This window comes from Gossypium raimondii, chromosome 9 (genome assembly GCF_025698545.1).
Source record: "Gossypium raimondii isolate GPD5lz chromosome 9, ASM2569854v1, whole genome shotgun sequence".
Classification (NCBI taxonomy): domain Eukaryota; kingdom Viridiplantae; phylum Streptophyta; class Magnoliopsida; order Malvales; family Malvaceae; genus Gossypium; species Gossypium raimondii.
The window spans coordinates 26993353-27016873 of NC_068573.1; positions in this window are offsets into that span (position 1 = coordinate 26993353).

A 23521-nucleotide genomic window follows, 5' to 3' on the forward strand; every position below is an offset into this window, starting at 1 on the left:
CCTTTTCAACCATGAGATGACATTTCTCAAAATTCAATATCAGGTTAGTCTCAATACAACGCCTAAGAACTAACACAAGATGATGCAAACATTGATCAAATGAATCACCATAAAGAGTAAAATCATCCATGAACACCTCCATTAAATGTGAGATAAAATCTAAAAATATGCTCGTTATACCTCTTTGAAAAGTAGCTGGTGCGTTGCATAATCCGAAAGGCATTCTCTTGAAGGCGTAAGTTCCAAATGGGCAAGTGAAGGTGGTCTTCTCTTGATCCTCAGGTGCAATAGGTACCTGCAAATAACCTGAATAGCCATCTAAAAAACAAAAATGTGAGCGACCAGCTAACCTTTCTAACATTTGATCCATGAATGGAAGGGGGTAGTGGTCTTTTTTAGTGGCTCTGTTCAGTTTCCGATAGTCTATACAAACCCGCCAACCATTCTGCACCCTTGTAGGAATCTCTAACCCTTCCTCATTGGTAACTATTGTAGTTCCTCCCTTCTTAGGTACAACATGAATTGGACTTACCCACTTTGAATCGGCTATAGGATAAATAACATCGGCTTCCAACCACTTTGGTGGGTTCAATCGTCGTTGGTGGGTTCAATCGTCGTTGAGGGTCTCTTTTGGGAACTGAATCTGGTTCCAAGGCTATCTTGTGAGTACATAAAGTCGTACTAAGCCCCCGAATATCGGCTAGTGTCCAACCGAAGGCTTCTTTATGCTCCCTAAGAACCCTAAGCAGCTTAGATTCTTGCATCTCAGTTAAAGCATTCGACACTATCAATGGTAGAGTTTGATTTTCCCCCAAATAAATATACTTCAAATTTTCGGGCAGCTCTTTTAACTCTAATTTAGGTGGCGAAATCAATGAAGGAACTTGCTTACCAGTCACCATAAGATTAGGGAGAATCGGCTTGAATCGTGTCAATTTGGGCGAGTCTAAAGCACAAACTGAGTCAATTAAAAAATCAGAAACGATAAATTCCTGCTTGTCGATATCAAAAATACTCTTAGCGAGAACGCTTCTCAACTCGTCTTCTTCTCCTAATTCATAGACATCTTGAACAAAATTGTCAATTACATCAAGAGTAAATCTGAAATTAATATCGTGGGATACCTCATAGCATCAAATATATTAAATTTAATTATCTCACCATCAAATTCCATTGTTAAATTCCCTTTATGCACATCAATTTTCGTTCTAGCTGTCTTAAGGAAGGGTCTACCTAAGAGTAAGGGTACATCAACAGAGTTATCACTAGCTCCCATGTCTAAAACATAAAAATCAGCTGGAAAAACTAACTCATTTACTTGCACTAGAACATCTTCTAAAACGCCATCAGGGTAGGCATTACTCCTATCTGCAAGTTGAATTATCAGTCCTGTGTCTTTTAATGCACCTAATTGAACTCTATCGTAGATACTCCTAGGCATGACATTTATAGAAGCACCCAAATCAAGCATAGCTCTATCTAGTTTAAGGTCTCCTATCTTACAAGGTATCGAAAACATGCCAGGGTCTTTACATTTAATAGGAAGCTTCTTTTGAAATACCGCAGAGACATTTTCGCCTAAGCTAATCTTCTCATTTCCAACTAATTTCCTTTTAGATGTGCACAATTCTTTTAAAAACTTAGCATATCTAGGTACTTGTTTAATTGCATCAATCAATGGGATATTAACTTGTACCTTACGGAAAGTCTCTAAAATTTCAGCATTGACGTCGTCTGACTTTTCCTTCCTCAAACATTGTGGAAACGGAACCTTTGGCACATAAGACCGAGACTGGTTATTAGCATCTTGACTTGCTTGAGCTTGAGGTTCGGGAACACTTGTTTCTTGCTCAAAATTTGCTGTATCGCGCAAAGTAGTGGAATGTTGTGAACGTGATTTCCCTGCTTCCTTTGGAGCTGCCTCAGTTTCGTCTACCTCATCACTGTTTTGGGCCTTCTTTAGTGACGATCTCAACTCCTTCCCACTTCGCAAAGTTAAAGCACTGACATTCTCCCTTGGATTTGCAACAGGCTGTGATGGTAATTGATTATTTACCTGTGCTTGCAAGTTCCCTAGATTAACGTCGGTCGACGAGGCTCTGGTTTGCAACTGCTTCACTGCCGATTCCAAAGACTGGAATCTTCCATCGGTTTCCTTTTTCTGGTCAACCATCATCTTCATCATTTGTTCAAGCATGGTATGAGTCTTAGTTTCAGCACTAAGGTTTTGATGGTTGGATTGTTGCTGTGACAAATTATATGGTCGGGAATTTTGCTGCTCAAATCCCGGAGGTGCGGCTCGGTTTTGGTATATGAGATTGGGGTGGTCTCTCCATCCCTCATTATAGGTAGCTGAATATGGATCATACCTCCTCTGATTTGGAAAGACGGCATTAGCTTCCCCTTCCTGTAATGTCGGACACATATCTGTGGTATGTCCTTCCAAACAACAAATGCCACATAGTAAAGCTTTAGATACCTCCGGTCATCAATTTACCTACCATAGCCGTTAAGTTAGCTAACTGAGCCTCCATCATACTTGACTGGCCCTCATCCATTCGTTTACCCAAATCGGACCTCCTGAGACTGAATTGTTGTGTATTCTGTGCCATATTAGCAATCAAATTCCGGGCTTGCTCCGAAGTTTTATCAACCAATGCACCTCCACTCGCTGCATCAATCATTCCTCGATCTTGTGGTGTCAACCCTTCATAAAAATATTGCACTAAGAGCTGCTCACTAATCTGATGTTGTGGACAACTCGCACATAGTCGTTTAAACCTTTCCCAGTACTCATATAATGACTCACCCACCAACTGCTTAATTCCACAAATTTTCTTCCTGATTGACCCTATTCTTGATGCCAGAAAATACTTCTCAAGGAAAGCCTTATGTAACCCTGTCCAAGTTGTGAATGATCCTGGCGGCATGTAATATAACCAGTCCTTCGCCAATCCTTGTAACGAGAAAGGGAAGGCTCGGAGCTTGATTTGTTCCTCTTCAATGCCATCTGGCTGCATAGTTGAACAAGTAATTAGAAATTCATTAATATGACGGTAAGGATCCTCACCTGGTAGTCCATTGAATTTCAGCAACAGATTCAGGAATCCCGAATTAAGCTTTAATGGCCTATCAAGGGCAGGATACGTGATAGATGGTGGTTGTGCAGCCAGGTTAGGAGCGGCCAATTGCTTCAAGGTCTGGTTAGCCATGTTGGATTCCTCTGCAACATTAGGCTCAACGTGAGGATTGATATGTTAAACTTTGTCGGTGGTGATGTTAGCAGGAAACTCCGATGTTCATCGTCCACTCCTTAATAACATATACTAGAAGAACTAGTCTACCTGCATAAACAAAAATGAGAAAATAAAGTAAGTTCTGAAAATCAAATAGATTTGACTACGTCGCTCCCCGGCAACGGCGCCAAAATTTGGTAGCTGTCGTTTACATCTGCCAAATTAAATTCACTTACTCAACCAACATTCACTAGTAATATAGGGTAAATAGGGAATCGTCCCACGAGGAAGCTTGCAACAAATCTATTTGAAGTGATTTAAAATTAAAGTAATATAAAAGGCATGCGAAAGAAAAGAAAACAAAGGAAAAATGGGGGGGTTTATGTTTTATGATTGCTAAAAAAATAGTCTCAAGTAATAAATAAACTTTGGCTCGAATTAAAACGGCTGAAGAGAAATTTTCAAAAGGGAAAAAAAATAATGCTTAGTTGGCGACGCCTTCATCCACCAAGCACAAGTCCTTTGCAACCTGAAATTAAGCTAAGAAATCAAATTAGCAACAAGGCTGAAAAAATCGCCACTGAAGCATTTTCCTATCCTAGTAAATCATTCAATTAGAGAACGTTCATGATTGAAACCCTCCTTTAATTACCTTTGTGTCGACTTTGTTTTGATGGAATTTAAGAGATTTAGAGACTTCGCCTTGCCTTAACCAAAGAAAATCCACCAGCGGCTTCTAAGATTAAATCCGAAGTTGTCTTAATTAGCTGCGGCCAATTATTTATCACTGATTCTAAGTTCAATTGAGAAATTCGATTTCTCAACTTACACTTAAATGATTATAGGAAAAATTCCCAAATTAATTAGGTGATCACTCCAATTGAGTTAGAAAAATTCCTTTGAAAATAAAATCAAACAACTCAAGAGTGCCGAATTTGATTTGATAACAAAATAAAATTTTCAAAGTACTTGTGCCTGGTTTCAGAAGTGTCGAACTAAGCTTAACTAAACTAGCTCTCATAGCTAGCAAAGTAGAACACGAATCCATTGAAAAGAACATGAATTACAAGCTGATTCTTGGAAGGCAAAGTTCTTCGAGTCGTCCGATTTCCCTTCTCCCAACTAGCCGAATTTACTAGCTGCTACTCTAGCTCCTTGATCGGATTTGCTGGGCCAATTTTAGAAAATTCTGCTCACTTGAACCACGCCTTTCCTATGCTGCTGAATATTTTCCTCTGTTTCTCCTCTGGTTTTTCAGCTGCTGTCATCTCTATTTATGGGATAATAACCTCCCACAATTCAAAATTAATTCTGATCTTATCCCCTTTTTCTTAGCCTCACCCGTCGCATGAAAATAGCTTCAGCTTAGAAGAGTTTTAATTTAACTCTTCAAAGCTAATTTGGCTTCCAATTGATTGAACTAAAATCGGCCACTGCTTGGTAAGAAGGAAATAATAATTCCCTTTTTAAGTTTGTCGCATGTTTGGCTTCCAATTGGACCGACTGCTCCTCCTTTATTTGTTTAATTCATTCGGCCTGCTGTACATCCACTTTGGACCGAATTTCCTTCTTTGTTTTATTGTCAATTCAATTTCTTTAAATCAACATCTGACCACCCTCTTCCAGCAGCCTTATTTATGCGAATTATCCTTCCAATTTGAGCTTGTACGGGCATCAACCTGCACATGAAATAAAATTAAAATTAAATTGTTGAATTGGAGTGCAATTAAATTATTACGGCATAGAGTGTCTCTAATCAATTCAAGCTGAATTATAACTTAATTAACCACAAATTAATCAATAAATTAAATAATTTAAGTGAACAAGTTAAGCTCGAAATTGAACTTAACACCAAACGATGGTGCTGAACCACATTCAATGCAAAGACAAACCCGAGGCCGCCAACAGCCACCTTTGGCCGGTTCATCAACTCCAACGGCAGATGATGCTGAAAATTACGAAAATGAAACAAAAAATTAAGACACTGAATATCATCCACGTGAGCGAGGTCAATTTCGACAAGGAAGAGGATTCATGCCCCTGGAGAACAGATTTCACGGGAATCTAACATTTACGAATCCGGCACATCAAGCGCAATTCAAACAAATTCAACATCACCCTCTTCCAGTATGTAAGCACGTCGACTCATTCTCATTATATTCTTTAGATATCGAAGAATCTGTTAATCAATATTTTGATGCTATTGGGTGGACTGATTTTGCTGCTATTGATGAACCTACATATTATGAGTTGGTTTTTGAATTTTATTCTACATTTTACTTCAACCGTTCTGCCAACACCATAGATACGCCCCATGCTGTCGATTTTCGCTTGCTAGGTGTACATTATAATCTGTCTATTTCTGAGTTTAATGTTGCTTTGGGATTTGTTGATAAGGACCATTTAGCAACTAATGACTATTATGACTCATTTCTCGACATACCACCTGACTTTGATTCTAATGAATCTTTGGCATTGTTAACTGAAATGAGACAAATTTCGTACGATCTGAAACGTTGCAAAGACATAGGAATTCATAGTCCTGCACTTCGATATATACACCGATTCCTTGCTTTCAATTTTTCGGGACGTAATGATGCGTCTGCCTCTTTAACTAGGACTGAATTATTTTTTCTATGGTGCATGCATTCGGGAAAAAAAGGTAAATTTAGGATATTGGTTTGCTATACAGTTTCAGCATGTTTTGCGATCGAATCGGCCACTTATTTTGGGTACTTACATCACACATTTAGCCTCTAATTTGAATCCATCAGCTATCAATTTTAGTTCTTTGAATTTGGCATACAAAACGGACTCTTTAGATACATACTGTTTAGATTCTATGGGTTACTTGCCAGTACCCCTTCTTCCTTTTATTTTGTTCCTCCAGGGACAAGAACAGATCGGTCGCATAGAGTGTTCAGACGAAGACACCAGCACGAACCAGAGCCTCCAAATTCCGTCGAATCTCGGTTAACCCGAATCGAAGAAGGACTCGACTCTTTACGTACCTTAGTGATAGACGTTCTCACACATCTACGAGACCACCCTCCACGACGTTGAAATACATGGGAAGTTTATTTTTCTTCTTTTGTCTACTTACTTTTACTTTATATCCTTTAATATTACATTGGGACAATGTAAAATAAGTAGGGGGAGGGAAACATAAATTGGTTCTAATTTGCTTATCTGTCATCGTTATTTTTGCATGTTTTTGGTAAAAGGTAATTTTTTCTTTTAATTGGGATGGTACACTTATGGTTTGACCGATTTAGCTATTTAATTATTTACACATGAAACTTTTCAATAACCTAGACTTAGTGGGTAAGAAATTTTTGGAAATTATGAGTTTGCTTGATTGCCTACCTTTTATCATAAGCTTTTATCTTTCAAAAAAAAGAGAAAAATAATAATACTCCTCTGATACGAATGTTAAGAGTGGACAATTGGGGTTGTGCATCGGGCTGAGTAACCGGAACGTGGTGCTTGGGTTGTCATCACATCTCGCGTAAAAAGGTTCGTGTGGCTGTCCAATTTCTTTGCACTCACTCCGCTAACAAGTTATCATGAGTAGGGCGAAATAACCTGCTTAGAGACGTCCGAATTGAGTAACCGGAACGTGGTGCTTGGGTTGTCATCATGCCTCGCTTCAAAAATTTTGATAATGTCCTAAGTACAAAAATAAATAAATAAAATAATAAAATGAAAGGTAAGTCTATCAAGCTCTAATAAATTCTAAAATATATTTACTTACTTCTTAGGCTAGGATATTTGAGATGTTAATGTGCTAGGATTAAATTGTTGAATTGTGCAAACCATGAGGGTCAAGTCCTATTTTGGAGAAACTTTTTCCTTTTGCAGATACATACAAAATGCTTGAGGACTAGCATAAGCTAAGTAGGGGGATTTGATTAAATACTAAAAGTTACATATTTTATGTAACTAAATTGGTTAATTTATGAGAATGCACCACTAATTTTGCCATATTTATTGAATTTTGTGCAGGAATGTAATTTAGGGCTAAATAGAAGAAAAAGGAAATAATTGGGCCGAATTAAAGAAAGAAGCAAAGAAGGAGGGCCAAAGTAGAATTTTTCCAATATTAATTAGCTGAAAATTTTGTTGACTTAGTGGGGGAAATTATTTTGGGATTTATTTTATTATGGGATATTTTTTCCTTAATTTCCTATGACTAGTTGGCTCCTAATTTAGTAAATCCACTAGTATAAATAGAGCTTGTATTGTTCATCAATTCATCAATCAAAAAACATTTAGCTTTTATCTTTCAATACATTCTCTCTTTTCTCACGTAGCATTGTTGTTTCTTTAGTTTCCTTTCTTTCAATTTTTAATTTCCAGTAGCTAATCACCAAATCAAGCCATTTGCAATTCCTTTTTCAATTTTTTTTTCCAAATAGTCAACACCCCACTTTAATATATTCCAACCCCCACACTCAATCACATCACCCACCTTTTCACCCATTTACCTTAATTAATTTATCAAATACCAACATGTCCCAAACCTTAGCCAACTAAACTCATTTTCAGCTTTAGGCCGAAATTAGCCTCGTCAAAACTCGTGAGTTACGAACCCGAGCCATTTAACTCCTAAAATTCCAGTACTTATTACTTCTCCGGATTAAGAGTATGATTTTGTCAACTCATAAAGTCAGATCAACACTAAGTCAAAAAAGACGTCGTTTGATTTAGTGTGGTTAGACGTACAGTTGAAATTCCGAAAGGAACGTTTCTAATCGGTTTTCTGTGAACATATTGGCGTGCCAAGTGGAGATTGCTGTTTGGTTCCGTCAAGGGAAGTAGTAACCGGATTTAAATGTCCAACGCGGTTAAGGGCATTGGTTCGAGCTAGGCTCTTCTAAAACGCAAAGCTGCCGGAGTTCTAAATCACGAACGTTTCGTGGTTGTTCGATCGGTAAGGGTTAGTTATTGGACGTTCCATAACTAATTTACACAAGGAAGAGTTGGTGTCCGAGGCGTCCTTGGTAGCTATAACTAGCTTATTGGAAAAGAGAAGTTCATCCAATTTCGAGGATCGGTTCAAAGACAAGGAAAATTTGTGTCTAAAGCTGAGCTCATTCTAATTAATTTTTCTTAATATTTATTTCATGGTTTTTATTATTCTGTTTTCAACCTTTACTTTTGACGTTATTTTTCTGTTAATTTCAGGTTTTTAAATTTCTATCCCTCCGAACGTCTTGGGCACGACAGCTGCCCCGACATAAATCTGGTCAAGCGAGCAACAATTTACAGTAAACCAGTCTCTGAGGGATCGACCCTACTCCCTATACTGCATAATTTGCAAATTAAGGCGTAGGTTTATATTGGTGGATTCGACACCCATCAATAAAATTTGGCAAGTTTATAATTTGTATTATATAAAATTTCCTATATTTGTGTATTCATTTAGTTTGCAATATGATTGATCTTAATAAAAATCAACTTATATACACTACACCAAAACAGGGTTTTAGTGGCACTTTTAGTGGCGTTTCCACAAAAAACGCCGGTAAAAATCGGGAATTAGCGGCGCTTGTGAGAAAGCGCTGCTAAAAACTGAGCTTTAGCGGCGTTTCTAATAAAACGCCGCTAAAAATATGCATTAGCGGCGTTTCCGCCAAAAACGCCGCGAAAAAAAAAATCCCAACGGCGTCGTTTGGTAGTCTTCGGAGGGCTTTAGTGGCGTTTTCGTATTAGCGCCGCTAATGCTATGACTTTTAGCGGTGTTTTTAAGTATTCGCCGCTAATGGTCGGGGGTTTTAGTGGCGTTTTTAATCAATCGCCTCTAACGTTAAGGTATTTAGCGGCATTTTCTTTGAAGCGCAGCTAATGTTTGGTCTTTTAGCGGCGTTTTTAAATAAGCACCGCTAAAGTTAAGATTTTTAGCAACGTTTTTTTGAGAAGCGCCGCTAATGTTAGGGGTTTTAGCGGCGTTTTTGTTGAAGCACCGCAAAAAAAAAACATTTTATCTTAATTGGTTTATTATTTAGATTAATTAAATAAAATTCAACTTAAATCTAATTAAATATTTAAAATATTCAGAAAAAATAACACAGAAATAATTTGAAATAAATCACATGGAAAAATTAAAATACTATTATTTAAAATATTTTTTAAGATTTTTGGGTACATGATTAATCTTGATTATTTTTATATTATATATAGTAAAAAAATTTTATATAATCGTAAAAGCAGATAGTATGATTTTAAATTTAAAATATTGAATTAATTAATTATCAAGTATAGTTAATTTAGGGTTTTAGGTTTAAGGTATATATATATGATTATTAATTTAATATAGTATTAATTTAAATTCAAATTCTCGTTATTGTGGATATGAATATCCAAAAAAGGTTAAAATTTTAAAATTATGTTTTTATTAGGATTAAAAATTCGATGGATAATATTATTTAATTTAAATTCAAGGTTGGAATAGTAATACTCAAATAATTCATGACAAAAATTTAATTAAATACTTAAATAAATTTGTGAATTTGAATTGAAATCATTCAAATTAAAATATATGCATATACCTAACTCCCTATCATTCCTTTTGTTATCACTTCAATATTAAAAAAATGCTATATATATATATATAGTTGTTCGTCCTTCTTGTTTTCATTTATCTATTTGAGAAATTAAGAATATAATAAATTTGTTAATTAGAGAAATTTATTCATTTATCAATAAAATAAAATATTAAAAATTCCATACTTTATATAAAAATAAATTTTATAAAGATTAATATTGTTTATTGCTACTTTATACAAAATTTTTAACTATTAATTATTGTTTAATCGATTTTAACTATATTTTATGATTATTAAAGATTTAGGGAATTTTTTGGAAGGTATTTTAAGGAGTAGGGGGTATGAATTAGGGTTTGGGATTAAGGTTTAGGAGTTTGGGGTTAGGAATTTAGGGGTTAGGGGTTAGGGATTTAGGGTTTAGGGTGTCAAGGGTACTCAAGTTAGGGATGGTTGCTTAGATTAATTAGTTTTATTAATTTATATATTAAATATGTTCTTATATGTTTGTAAAATATATAATAATAAATTTAATATTAAGTAGTGACCACCCGGTTTTGTTTCTCCAAATTTTTGTCACTACTCTACAAAATCTGGTTCAGCCTTTTAATTTATAGTAGAAAGGATCGTTCTAAAAATATTTATTGATGAACGACGGGATTTGGAGTGTTGAAAGCTAGAAGCCCCCTTTCGGTATTTTGGCACATGTCAAGAATCCTACAATTGGTGGAGGATCAATGATCATTTAAGATATTTCAAAGATGTATAGTTTATATTATTAAATTAAGAGATATATAATATATATATCACTTTATATATGCATGTATACTGAATGGTTAAATTAGGGTTTAAGGTTTATTTGAGACTTGTTAAATGATACATTTAATTAATACTTTTATATTTAAAAATATTTAACCTTAACAATTCGATATTTTTTATATGGATATATATATATATATATATATATATATATAAGTAATTACTTATTTAATTTGGATAGGATCAAAATATAAGAAAAAATAAAAAATATAAAAATGAAATAAAAAAACTAAAATTTATAATTTTATCAAATACTTTTAAATATTACTTAAAATTTTAATAATTAATTAATTAAAATTCTATTGAAACATAGTAGAAATAAATAAATAAATAAAAGATGTGAGATTTAGCGGCGTTTTTGCTCAAAACGCCGCAAAAAGTTATTAATAATTTGGTGAAAACGGTGTAGTTTTTGGCTGGGAATTTAACGGCGTTCGCGGCACAAGGGCGAAAACGCCACTAAATTTGGGCATTAGCGGCGCTATGAAGAAAACGCCGCAAAGTTGCTCTGTAGTTTAATCAAAACGTTGACGTTTTCTGTGGCATATTAACGGCATTAGCGGCGCTCCGTTGAAAACGCCGCAATTTGTAATTATATATTGTGTTTTTTAAATATTAATTAAAAAAATTGTTTTAAAATTTCTAAAAAATGGTGCCGTTTCAATAGAAGAATTTAATTTATTAGTGGCGTTTTTGTAAAAAAACCAGGAAAATGGGCATTAGCGGCGTTTTATTCATAAACGCCGTAAAAAATTATTAATAGTTTGGACAAAACGATGTAGTTTTTGTTCGGGAATTTACTGGCTTTTGCGGCGCAATTGTAAAAACGCCACTAAAGGTATGTTTTAGCGGCGCTATGCTGAAAACGCCAGAAATTTTCTTTCCAGTTTTAAACAAACGCTGTCGTTTTTCTGCCACATTAACGGCATCAGTGGCGCTATATTACAAACGCCGCAATTGTTCATTCTGGTTAGACGCTGTCATTTTATAGTGTCTGTATTTCATCTCAATTACTCCCAACACTTCGCCGAAAAAGCTATTTTCTCCCCAAAAATTCCCCCCAATTTTTCCCCAAAAATCCCCCAAATCTAGAACCCTAGTCTGCTGTGCCCCAACCATCTCTGCTACATTGCCGTAGACTGACCCTTCTGTTGTCGCTCGTCGACCGACCGTCGACCGTCACAGTCCTGTACCGCCGCACTCCTCTGCCGTCGCTAGGGTAAATCGATCGGTAAGGTTTTCCTCTTTCTCTCCTGCACTCAAATAGTTTTGCACCTGGTTTCGTCTGTCTTACAACCTCACATACATTGTTTTACACCTTCATTGATAACTAAATGCGCAAATTGTTGATGGGTTTTAGACAATTTTTCACTATCCTGTTTGGGACAAAAAAGATCGGGAAATTGTTATTAGAATTTTATCTATACCCATTGCATAATTTAGTTCATTATTTGTTTATTTCATGTTTATAGTTTAAAATAGTTTGAAACTGTTCATAATTTTGTTCATAATTTTCACTATCCTATTTGTATTATAGAAAACGATAAAATGTTATTAGAATAATAATGTTATACGAATAATATTATGAAAGTGTCAAAAAAAAAGATGTTGACCGTGACTGATCCATATAGTCTACAAATTTTATGTTATGTAGCCAATTGTGGATGAGGTGGAAAACATCTTATTTTGTATCTGTTTCTAAAGGGAAAAAGAAAAGGTTATATGATCAATGACGCCATTGATAGTGTTGGAAAACATCTTATTTTGTATATAAATCTAAAGGTGCTTTCTACCCAATAATTCTTACTGTATACCTTATCAAATAATTGTTGTATTTGGTCCCATGGGCTGTCAAGTAATTAAATTGTAATAACAATTCTCGTTGCATAATAATTCTTACTTTATAGCTTATCAAATAATTCTTACTCTATAGCTTATAAAATAATATAAATCTAATAACATTTCTCGTTGCAAAATTTTGTTCATAATTTGTTTATATCCTATTCGTAGTTTAAAGTAGTTTGTAACCGTTCATAATTCATGTTTGCGTTGTTGTGCTTAGTAGGGGTGAGCAAAACTCGATTCGACTTGAAAAAATTGAAAAAAAATTCGAATTTCGAGTTAAACGAATCGAGTTATTTGAGTTAATCGAGTTATTCGAATCAACTCGAATTTTTTTTTCAAATTTCGAGTTCGAATTGAGTTGAGTTTTCAAATTCGAATAACTCGAATAATTCGAATAATTCGAATATCAAACTATAATATTTTACATTTTTACCCCAAACTCCCAAACCTTTTTACTTTTCCCTCAAAACTTTTACTCCTTCCCACTTTCCCCCCAAAACTTTTACTCCCCTCCCCTCCCAACCCCCCAATCTACCCAAAATCCATTTCCCACCAAAATTTTACTCTCCCATTTATTTTTTCTCATAATTTAACTCCCAAAAACCCTCAAAACCTTTTATTTTCCCCCAAAATTTTTACTCCCTCCCACTTTTCCCTAAAACTTTTATTCCTTCCCATCCCACCTCCCATCTATCCCAAACCCTCCCCTTCCAATTTTTTTAATATTTTCCTCCAAAATTTTACTCCCCTATTTACTTTCCTCAAACTTTTATTCCCAAAACTCTTTATTTTTCCCTAAACTTTTACTTCTCACCCTTTACTCTCAAATAAAAATCAAAATTATCCAAAAAATCACTAAACATAAATAGTAATAATTTTATTTATATCTACTATTTATATTATTAAATTAAATTTCACATTTTATATTATTTATATTATTGAATTGTTTAGTCATATTGAATATTTATATTAAAATTGAATTATTAATTATGCCATAAAATATTCGTGTTAAAATTTTATATTGGTATCAATTTCACATTTTATTTTTAAAATAACTTTTATTAAAAATCATATTTTTACATTTAATATATTTTTAATTCTAAAATACATAGTGACAAGAATCAAGATAATTGAAACAACTAAGCAAGCAAAGAAGCTAACCAAGATATAAAAAATTAATAAATAAATTATGAAGTGATGAAAGTTAATAAAAATTTGATTAAGGTGGACAAATTTTATTACGATGGGTGACAATGGTTACAAGGACCCAAAATTATTTTTTAAAATTTAACTCGAACAAATATATTCGATTTGATTCGATTCGAATTCCATCTCACTCGACTCGATTCGAGAAAACTTCAAATAAAGTTAGGATGATAAAATGAGATTCGAAAACTCGATTAACTCGAAAATTTTCGATTCGATTCGATTCGATCGAATGCTCACCCCTAGTGCTTAGCTTGCTGGGTTGGAAGGATAATGCTATTCTTTGGCGTGGAAGGTCAATTTTTTGCCGCTAGCTTGCTGCGTATTTCGCTGCAGAACTTGTCTACTTTTTGGCGTGGAAGGTAAATTTTTATTCTTTTGTTGTAATGTATCAGCCTTAGTTTGATTGAATGAACAGATTTTTCTGAAGGTAAATTTTCTGTTGCAAACAAAAGGTTTTATAGTTAATCATCTTGCTCTTCGAGGTACTGATATAGCCGTTGCATTTACTTACCGTTTTGACATGTATTATGCAAATCCCCAAATGGTTTTAAGCAAGTGGACTTTGTTTATGTGCTAATAGTTCTTTTAGCCAATGCAAATTTTATTATTTAATACTAGTTCTTTTTAAAATAGATTTATAACATATGAATATTAATATAAAATTAAGTTAATGTTTTTGAAACATAATGTCTTATTGCTCACGAAATTCTATTTTGAAATGCCTAATGAAGATGGTTGCTATATTGTTCCATAAACAATACAATTTCGCTATCTTTGAAGTACATAAACAAATTTTAAAATATAATTATTGTTGTTCATAGTAATATATATGATTTATAATTGTAATTAGACTTTGAAAATCAATGATTAGTTATAAAATAAAGAAATGGTAGTATGAAACGATATATAATATTTATAGTTTGAAGATAAATAAGTTTAAAAATGATGAAAAGACCTTCCTGCTAAACTTGTAGAAATAAAAAAGAAAAGCATGCAACTTTAGAATCTACGGTTTTTATGCTTTTATATTAGCTTTTCTTTTATCTTTTCTCTGCAAATGCAAATCAGCAAACATATTCTACAGAAAGTAGTGTTTATTTTGTTGTCAAATCAGTAACACATATACCTTTCCACCCCTAATTCAGTGGAAGATTAGTTTAAAAGCAAAGATTGCTTGTAATCTTATATTTTAACCCCTAATATGACAGCTGATCTCATTCTTTTTGGCTTAATCCTATTTTATTTTTCACATATATAACCTATTTTTCTAAAAATTATGAGAAAATATTAACATCTATATTTTCAATAATAAATTTTATAATTTTAGAAATAATTGAAAATGTTATGTTCTAAAGGTTAACATCTATATTTGGAATAATAAATTTTACAATTTGAAAAATAATTGTAAATGTTAGTTTCTAAATATTAACACCTATATTTTTAATATATCACCCCATATATATGGTATGGATATGTAACTTATATTTCAAATTTTTAGAAATAAATATTTTAGTTGTATAATTAATTATAAATAAGATACATAAAAGTGATATACTTACATAATACACAACTTACATAACTTACATAATACTTAACTTCCATAATACATAACTTACATAATACACAACTTACATAACTTACGTAATACTTAACATAACTTACATAACTTGCATAATACATAACTTACATAATACACAACTTACATAATACATAACTTACATAACTCATTTATACTTATAACTGAACATCTTACCCTTGTAATTTCTGGTGAAAATCAGACTTCAAGAATTTAGAAATGGACCGTTCTTGGATGAATTTGTCAAGGGTAAGCAACGGTTATTGAAATGGAGTACAGACTTTTCTTAATTTTGCATTTCAAAATGCAAGCCAAGAGAACATGATTCTTTGCCCGTGTAACAAACGTGTCAACATAAACTGGCATTATCGTGAAGTTGTATACGAGCATCTAATTGTTGATGGGTTTGTTCGGGGTTATAAAAAATGGCTTTTTCATAGAGAATGCCCGCCTAGTACCTCCTATTCAATGATGGATGTATCTTATCCTGGTACTGCTTACCATCAGTCTGTTGGAGGGGATGACATGGAAGGTATGTTGCGGGATGCATTTAATATGCATAATCATGGTTTTCAGTCGTTCCCAGCTGACTTTATGGCATCTGATGATTGTAATGTTGGTGCAAATGCTTTTACTGAACCGGAAACAAGTGTACCTCATGAAGAGCCGAATGCAGAAGCGGCAAAGTTCTACGCGCTACTTAATGAGATGAACGAAGAACTATATGAGGGATCGAAATTTTCAAAAATGTCTTTCTACTTTCGTCATTTCCAGTTAAAATGTTTGGGAGGGTGGACCGGGAACTCATTGACAATGCTGCTAGAGTTTTTGAGAGAAATGTTTCCGTTTGCAAAAATCCCTCAGTCATGCAAAGATATGAAGGTCTTGGGTACAACAAAATCCATAGTTGCCCGAATGACTGCATGTTGTATTGGGGCGATCGGAGAAACCAACAGTGCTGTCATGTATGCGGCGAACCCTGTTGGATAAATAGAAACACAGAAGATGGGAACGATGATGAAAATGATGCACAGCCAAGAAATAAGCCGGTCAAGATTTTACGGTATTTTCCGCTGATACCAAGGCTTCAAAGGCTTTTCATGTCGTCGAAGACAGCGGAGTCAATGACGTGGCACCATGATGGACGAACCGATGATGGATTATTAAGGCATCCGGCAGATTCTTAAGCTTGGAAATCATTTGACAATAAATTTCGAAGCTTTGCAAGCGATCCTAGGAGTGTGAGGCTTGGCCTAGCATCTGATGGATTTAATCCTTACAAGATCATGAGTCTGCGTCACTGATGCTTGCGATGAGTGCTTGTTCCTTACAATCGCCTCGTGGATTTGCATGAAGCAATCTTCCCTTATCTTATCTATGATTATCCACGAGAGAAAGGGCCCGGGAATGATATCGACATTTATTTACGACCACTTATTGAAGAGTTAAAACAATTATGGGCTGGTGTCAAGACATACGATGTGCTGAGAAAGGAGAACTTTAATTTACGTGCAGCTTTGATGTAGACCATTAATGACTTCCTCGCTTATGACAATTTATCCGGTTGGAGTACCAAGGGTTGTTATGCGTGTCCTTGTTGTGCTGCACAAACGTGTTCGCAATGGTTATACAATGGAAAGAAGTTCTCTTACATGGGGCATCATCGGTGGTTACAGAAAAATCATAGATTTAGATTTGAGTTCAAAGATTTGACTAAGATCAAGAGTTTAGAAGCTCCTTCGCAGACAAGTGGATCTGAAATCTTGTTAATGTTGGAAAATATGAATTTCAGTTATGGGAAGATGAACCAACCGGCAAACACGCAAAGAAATAAAAGATCAAATGATGAAGCTGATGATGACTCCGATGAAGAGGATGATCCTAATGAGGCGAACTTGTGGAAAAAAAGAAGTGTTTTTTTTTAGTTGCCTTATTGGGAGCATCACCTTTTACGACACAATCTTGATGTTATGCATATTGAGAAAAATGTTTGCGAGAACATTGTCGGTACAATTTTGAATGTAGACGGAAAATCAAAAGACAATCTTCAGAGTCGACTTGATTTAGTCAACATGGGAATTCAACCTGATCTTTATCCGAATCCTATTTCGAATGGGAAATATAGGTTGTCACCTTCTATTTTCTCAATGTCGAAGACAAAGAAAGAAGTGTTTTGCATGGTGTTGAAGGATATAAAGGTTCCAGATACGTATGCATCAAATATATCTTGATGTGTTAGTGTTAAAGATCGAAGACTATATTCGCTAAAATCACATGACTATCACATCTTGATGCAAGATTTACTGCCAGTTGCTCTACGATGTTGTATTTCGAAGAAGGTGACGTCTTGTATAATTGAACTATCCAATATAATGAAAGCCATTTGTGGCAAAGTTTTGGATGTTCAAAAACTTCAGAAGGTACCAGATCGAGCCGCTTTGACTTTATGCAACATAGATAAAATCTTCCCACCTTCCTTCTTCACTATTATGGTTCACTTGATAATCCATCTCCCGCATGAAGCAATTCTTGGCGGACCCGTTTTCTATCGATGGATGTATCCCATAGAAAGGTGTTAATTACAATTTTTAAAATTTTCCTTCATTCACCTATATGCCTTTAGTTACAACTTTTGATAATGTTGTATATCGTGTTTAGGTTCCTATCCAAATTAAAGTCTTACTGCCGCAACAAGCGTTATCCAGAAGAATCGATTGCTGAAGGCTACTTGGCAGAAGAATGTATGACCTTCTGTTCAAGATATTTGAAAGATGTTGAAACAAGGTTGAACAGACCAAATAGAAATGCTGGACTCACAGATCATAACTTTGCCGATACTTATTTGTTCCAAAGTTTTGTAGAACCAATCGGCAAAGTTGAAATTGCAGAATTAGATGATTTATCGTGGGTACAAGCACATCGATATGTTCTGTTTCACCACGAATCAATGGAACCTTTACGCAAGTAAGTTCTAGAAATTTGATAAATATTCATCAATTAAAAATTGTTTATATTCTAACAAACTGAACATATTTTTAACATAGTGAGTACAAACAAATATTGAGATCTCGTTCGCACTCCCGAAGAACACAACATCGAGATATCAATAAGTTGTTCACAGAATCTTTTCATGAATGGTTAAGCCAAACGGTATGCAATTGGAGCTTTCACCGACAAATAATAATATTTACTCAAAACATATTTAATTACTCAGTTTACTTTCCATTCAATAGGTTTGGAGTGGGAAGAACGTCACCGACGAAGTTAAATGGCTTTCCCAAGGTCCAAATCGGGTGGTTAAAAGATATAGTGCGTTCCTCATCAACGGATTCAGATTTCATACAAAATATCGCGAGAGATTGAAGAGAACGCAAAATTGTGGAATAGTTGTTAATTCCTCAATTACAAGTTATGCTAGTGCTAGGGACAATAATCCTATCGAGGGAAATATGGAATATTTCAGACTTCTTACTGACATAATTGAGTTGGATTACTACGGCAAATGGAAAGTTGTCTTATTTCGAGGTGATTGGGCCGATGCTAATACTGCTCGTGGAATTAAGCAAGATCAATTTGGTTTCACAATGGTAAACTTCGCTCGATTGATTCACACTGGACAACAATTGATTGATGAGCCGTATGTATTTCTTCTCAAGTCAAACAAGTTTTTTTTTACTCAAAAGATCCAACTGATGAGGGTTGGTACGTTGTACTCCGTAACATCCCTAGAGACTTGTTTGACATGGTCAGTGGAAGTAGAGATGGCATTGACGACAGAACACAAACTTTGCCCTTTCCAAAACAAAACTTAAACGAAAACATCCCTAGTACTAGTACACAATTTCAATGGGTCCGCCAGGATACTGATGAAGATATTTACGAATTATAATGTAGTAAGCTTTTACGATTATTTAATTATATGTAATATCATAATATAAATATTGGTCTTATTATATATTTCAACTATTTTATATGTGCTATTATTGTTGTAATTGTATACTAAGCTTTCAACTATTTTATTTGTTTTGCAGATAAAATGTCTAGAAGAAAAGTGCGAGAGCTAAGCATTCTTCAAGGGACTCCAAACTCGGCAGGAACAAACAGCACTGAACAACAGACTGCTATTGGATTTTCGAATGTTCCGATTACACCTGAGGAACCTACAGAAGTTGAAAGTAATTTAACATTTAATTTACATGCGTGTTGAATTATTGCTTATTTATTTTTAAAATTCTTATATTACAATATAACATTTTCCAACTAAAAGTTGTGGGAATCGGAGAGTTCGAGGACGTACGCTACTGAGTAATTTATACGAGCTAGATCCAGTCGAGCGTGTCAAAGTATCCAGTAATAGCTTTGGTCAGCCCGTTGGATCAGAAGCTCACCTTTTAGCAGGATACATGGGCATTCTAGCACAGAATGCAAATATGTTGCCAATTAACTTCGAGTCATGGCATAAAATGCACGAGAGTAACAAGAACCAAGCTCTCGAAAACATTAAGGTAACAAAACGTTAATGTCATTTATAATACTTGGGTTTAAGTTTCATTTATAATTACTTTCTTAACTTGTGTTTTTTGAAGGCGAGATTTGCTCTAGAGGTCTCCGATGCTTATGTAAAGAAGGCATTGGGAAAAAGATGGAAGACCATAAGAGCACTTTAAAGAAAGACTATTTTAAGACAAAAACAACACTCGACGAGAAATTACAAAATGTCCAGCCGAGAATGCTGAGGTACCAGTGGGAAGAGGTCGTTAAATTTTGGACTTCGAAGAAAGGAGAGGTATGTGTTACTACAAAAATCTTGTAATTATTTTGGTGTATAGTATTTACTAATTAACATACTAATAATTTCATAACGTAGGATCGTGAACGAGTTGGAAAAAGTAGTAGGCGAAACAAAATTCACTCACACAATTTGGGTGAAAAGTTTTGCATGTGTAGCTCGGTAGAGGTATTTTGAATTTTTAATCTTGGCGAGATATTTATTACTTTCTATCAAATAATATTTTTACTATTGTATTGTAGGAACTATCGTCCGGTCAAAAAGTTGGGCCTTCAACTTTTGACATTACACATAGGAAGAAAGATGGAAACCCTATGACTCTCAAGGCTGCAGAAATTATGGTACGTTTGCTTAATACAATTTGACTTGTTTTAATTATTTATAGTGTTTATTTTCTAATGGTTTATTTCATTTCTTGTAATGCAAATATTGTTAAGTTATGTTGCATTTGTTTTTTTAATATATATTGCGTTTCTAACTATTGGATTTATTTTTTAGGAAAACTAAAGGATAAAAAGGCGAGTCTGGCGATTGTTTCAGTGATAGTTCTGTTCATATTGACGACATTGATAACCGGATTATCACTGAAGTTTTGGGTCCTAAAAGGTATGGCCAGGTTCGATTTCAAGGATCTTTTGTTAACCCATCCCAATATTTTGGATCCAGCTCGCAACAATACATGCCTTCGGGGAGTCAGGCTCAAGCTGAAGTTCAGATGTTAAGAGACCAGATGTCTCAGATGCAAGCGACAACAGTTGAGCAAATTACACAACATAAAACGGAGGCAGCATCGAGAGAAGCTGAGGTTCAAAAAAGATATGAAGAACTCCAGCTACAACTTAAAGCAGATGCAGCAGCGAGAGAAGCTGAGGTTCAACGAAAGTATAAAGAACTCCAGCTACAACTTAAAGCTGATGCGGTAGCGAGAGAAGCAGAGGCTGCAGCGAGGGAAGCAGAGCAGCATAGAAAGTACGATGAACTCCAGCAGCAACTTCAGAATATGATGAAGATGTTTCAGTAGTCGCAACAGCCGCCGTCTTAGACTATCGTGTAAATATACTTTAATTTTGACTTTTAATTATCATTTTAACTTTTAACATTTTTGTAAGAATAATACGAACTTTATTTTATTTATTGATATTTATTATATATTATTCGTTTAATTTTAAATATTATATAGATTTATTGCTTTCGGTTGCTTTAGATTTGGTTTCTTCTAATTTGTTTTTACAGGAGGGCTGAAAATATAAAAAAATATCTTTTACAAATCTGCCAAAATTAGTGGCGTTTTAAAAAAAACGCCACTAAAGGTTATGGTCATTTGCGGCGTTTGTCGGATAAGCGTCGCTAAAGGTCATGGTCTTTAGCGACGTTTGTCGGAAAAGCGCCGCTAAAGGTTATGGTCTTTAGCGGCGTTTGTCGGGAAAGCGCCGCTAAAGGTCATGGTCTTTAGCGGCGTTTGTGGGAAAAGCGCCGCTAAAGACCATGACCTTTAGCGGCGTTTGTGGTGAAAGCGCCGCTAAAGGTCTTGGTCTTTAGCGGCGTTTATTTCTAAAAATGCCGCTACAATTAGAGACGCAGTCATTAGCGGCGTTTTTCGCGGCGCTTCCCCTCAAAGCCTGTTTTGGTGTAGTGATATGTTTTTGTTCGTATATTCTCATGTAAGAAATATTGTGAACTGTTAACCTATAAATGAAAATTTCACTTCCATTTTAATTATGTTCAAACATGATTTGCAAGCTAGAGTCCAAGAATATTTGTTTGATTGATATACTTTGTTCCCTCTTATTTGTTCATGTAATCCGTTGGTTTTGTTGCTAACTTGTATAGGAGGGCATTCAATGTAATTAGATTTCATTAAGTCGGGTTGAAGCAAACCAAGTGGATGTTCAACACTCTTGATCTTGGATCATCTGCTTTGGATGAGATTTTGTCGGTTGAAGCTGAAAAAGTAGATAATGGCAGGGATGAGGGTAGTCAGCAACAAAAGGAGGTAAAGTAGTTGAGAAAGCAGTTTCCAACATCTTGTCAAATATGGGTAATAAGTTTGTATAACTGCTTTATTACTATTAGTTTTTGCTAACATTTTGCCAAAAATGGATTCTATTCCTTGGTAATTGCTGTTGGCTTTCTATCCCCATTTTTCTTTTGTTTCTTAATTGATTTTGTTTAAAACTGTTCTATAAAGAAAATTTGACTTAAGTTTAGACTTCTATTTTATGGAGCATCTGTCCTTCGCATAGCTGTGAACTTTGATTGGCACAAATGCTTTGCCACTTGTCACTATATTCGGAACCAATATTCCATCTCTCATGGCTTCTCTCTCATTCTTGTTTTTGGTACTAATTTACTTCTTTTTTTTAGAAGTTTGCTTCGAATTTGAATAAATTTAAGGTATTTATTCCTATGTTTCCCTAATTAGTTTTCTTAGAAAAACATCTCGAATTGTTTAAATTTTTTTATGGTTATACTTTAGCTTTATATTTTATTATTATTTTTATTTTTAGAAAATAAAATATTAGAAAAATCCTTCGTTTATATTTGAACTTTGTTAAAACTTGAAATGCTTCAAAATTATTGGTTATACGTGAATTTTACCTTCATTTTTTATTGTGTTTTAGTTGTAAAATTAAAATATTTGAAAAAATTTGCTTATTCATCAATTTACATTTGAGATAACCTTGATTCTAAAACCATGGTTTTGAATATTTTTCACTTATTAAAAGAGTAAGATGGCATACACTTTCACGACCATGTCATCAGTTGGCTCATTCGTTTCACCTAATGGTCTGGTCATGGATAAGAAGCTTTCATCTTCTTCCAACAGGTTGTCATCTTTTGCATCCATTTCTTCATCTTCATTTCTTAGTAGACGAAATGTTGTTCTTAGAAGATCTCGTCTACCTAAGATTTCTGCAACAAAAGAGCTACATTTCAATAAGGATGGGTCAGCCATAAAGAAATTACAAGTGAGTCTTTGTTTCAAACGCTAAAAAGTTGCCTAATCGGTTAAGTATTCAATTGAACTTCACAGACCTTTATATGTTTTTGTAGCTTACTTCATGTTCTTTTGTTGTAGACTGGTGTGAACAAGCTTGTTGATTTGGTTGGAGTCACTATTGGACCAAAAGGCGGAATGTCGTTCTAGAGAGCAAATATTATTCTTTGAATTAGTGCCAATAGGTTGATATATCTATTTACTTATGTATGCTATGCATATCAAAGCATTATTGTATTAGTTAGTTTTTAACATTAACTAATACAATAATTGTAAAATAGAATATTTTAACATTATAACTTTCAACATTATTGTAAGAATATTTTGAATTATACTTGATTATTAATTTATATCATATATCTTTCGTTGAATTTGAAGTATCATTTAGATTTATTATTTTGGTTGATTTCATGCTACAGGAAGGGTTGTATATGAATGAAAATTGAATGTTACAAATCTACTAAAGTTAGTGGCGTTTTTTCATAAACGCCGCTAAAGAATAGT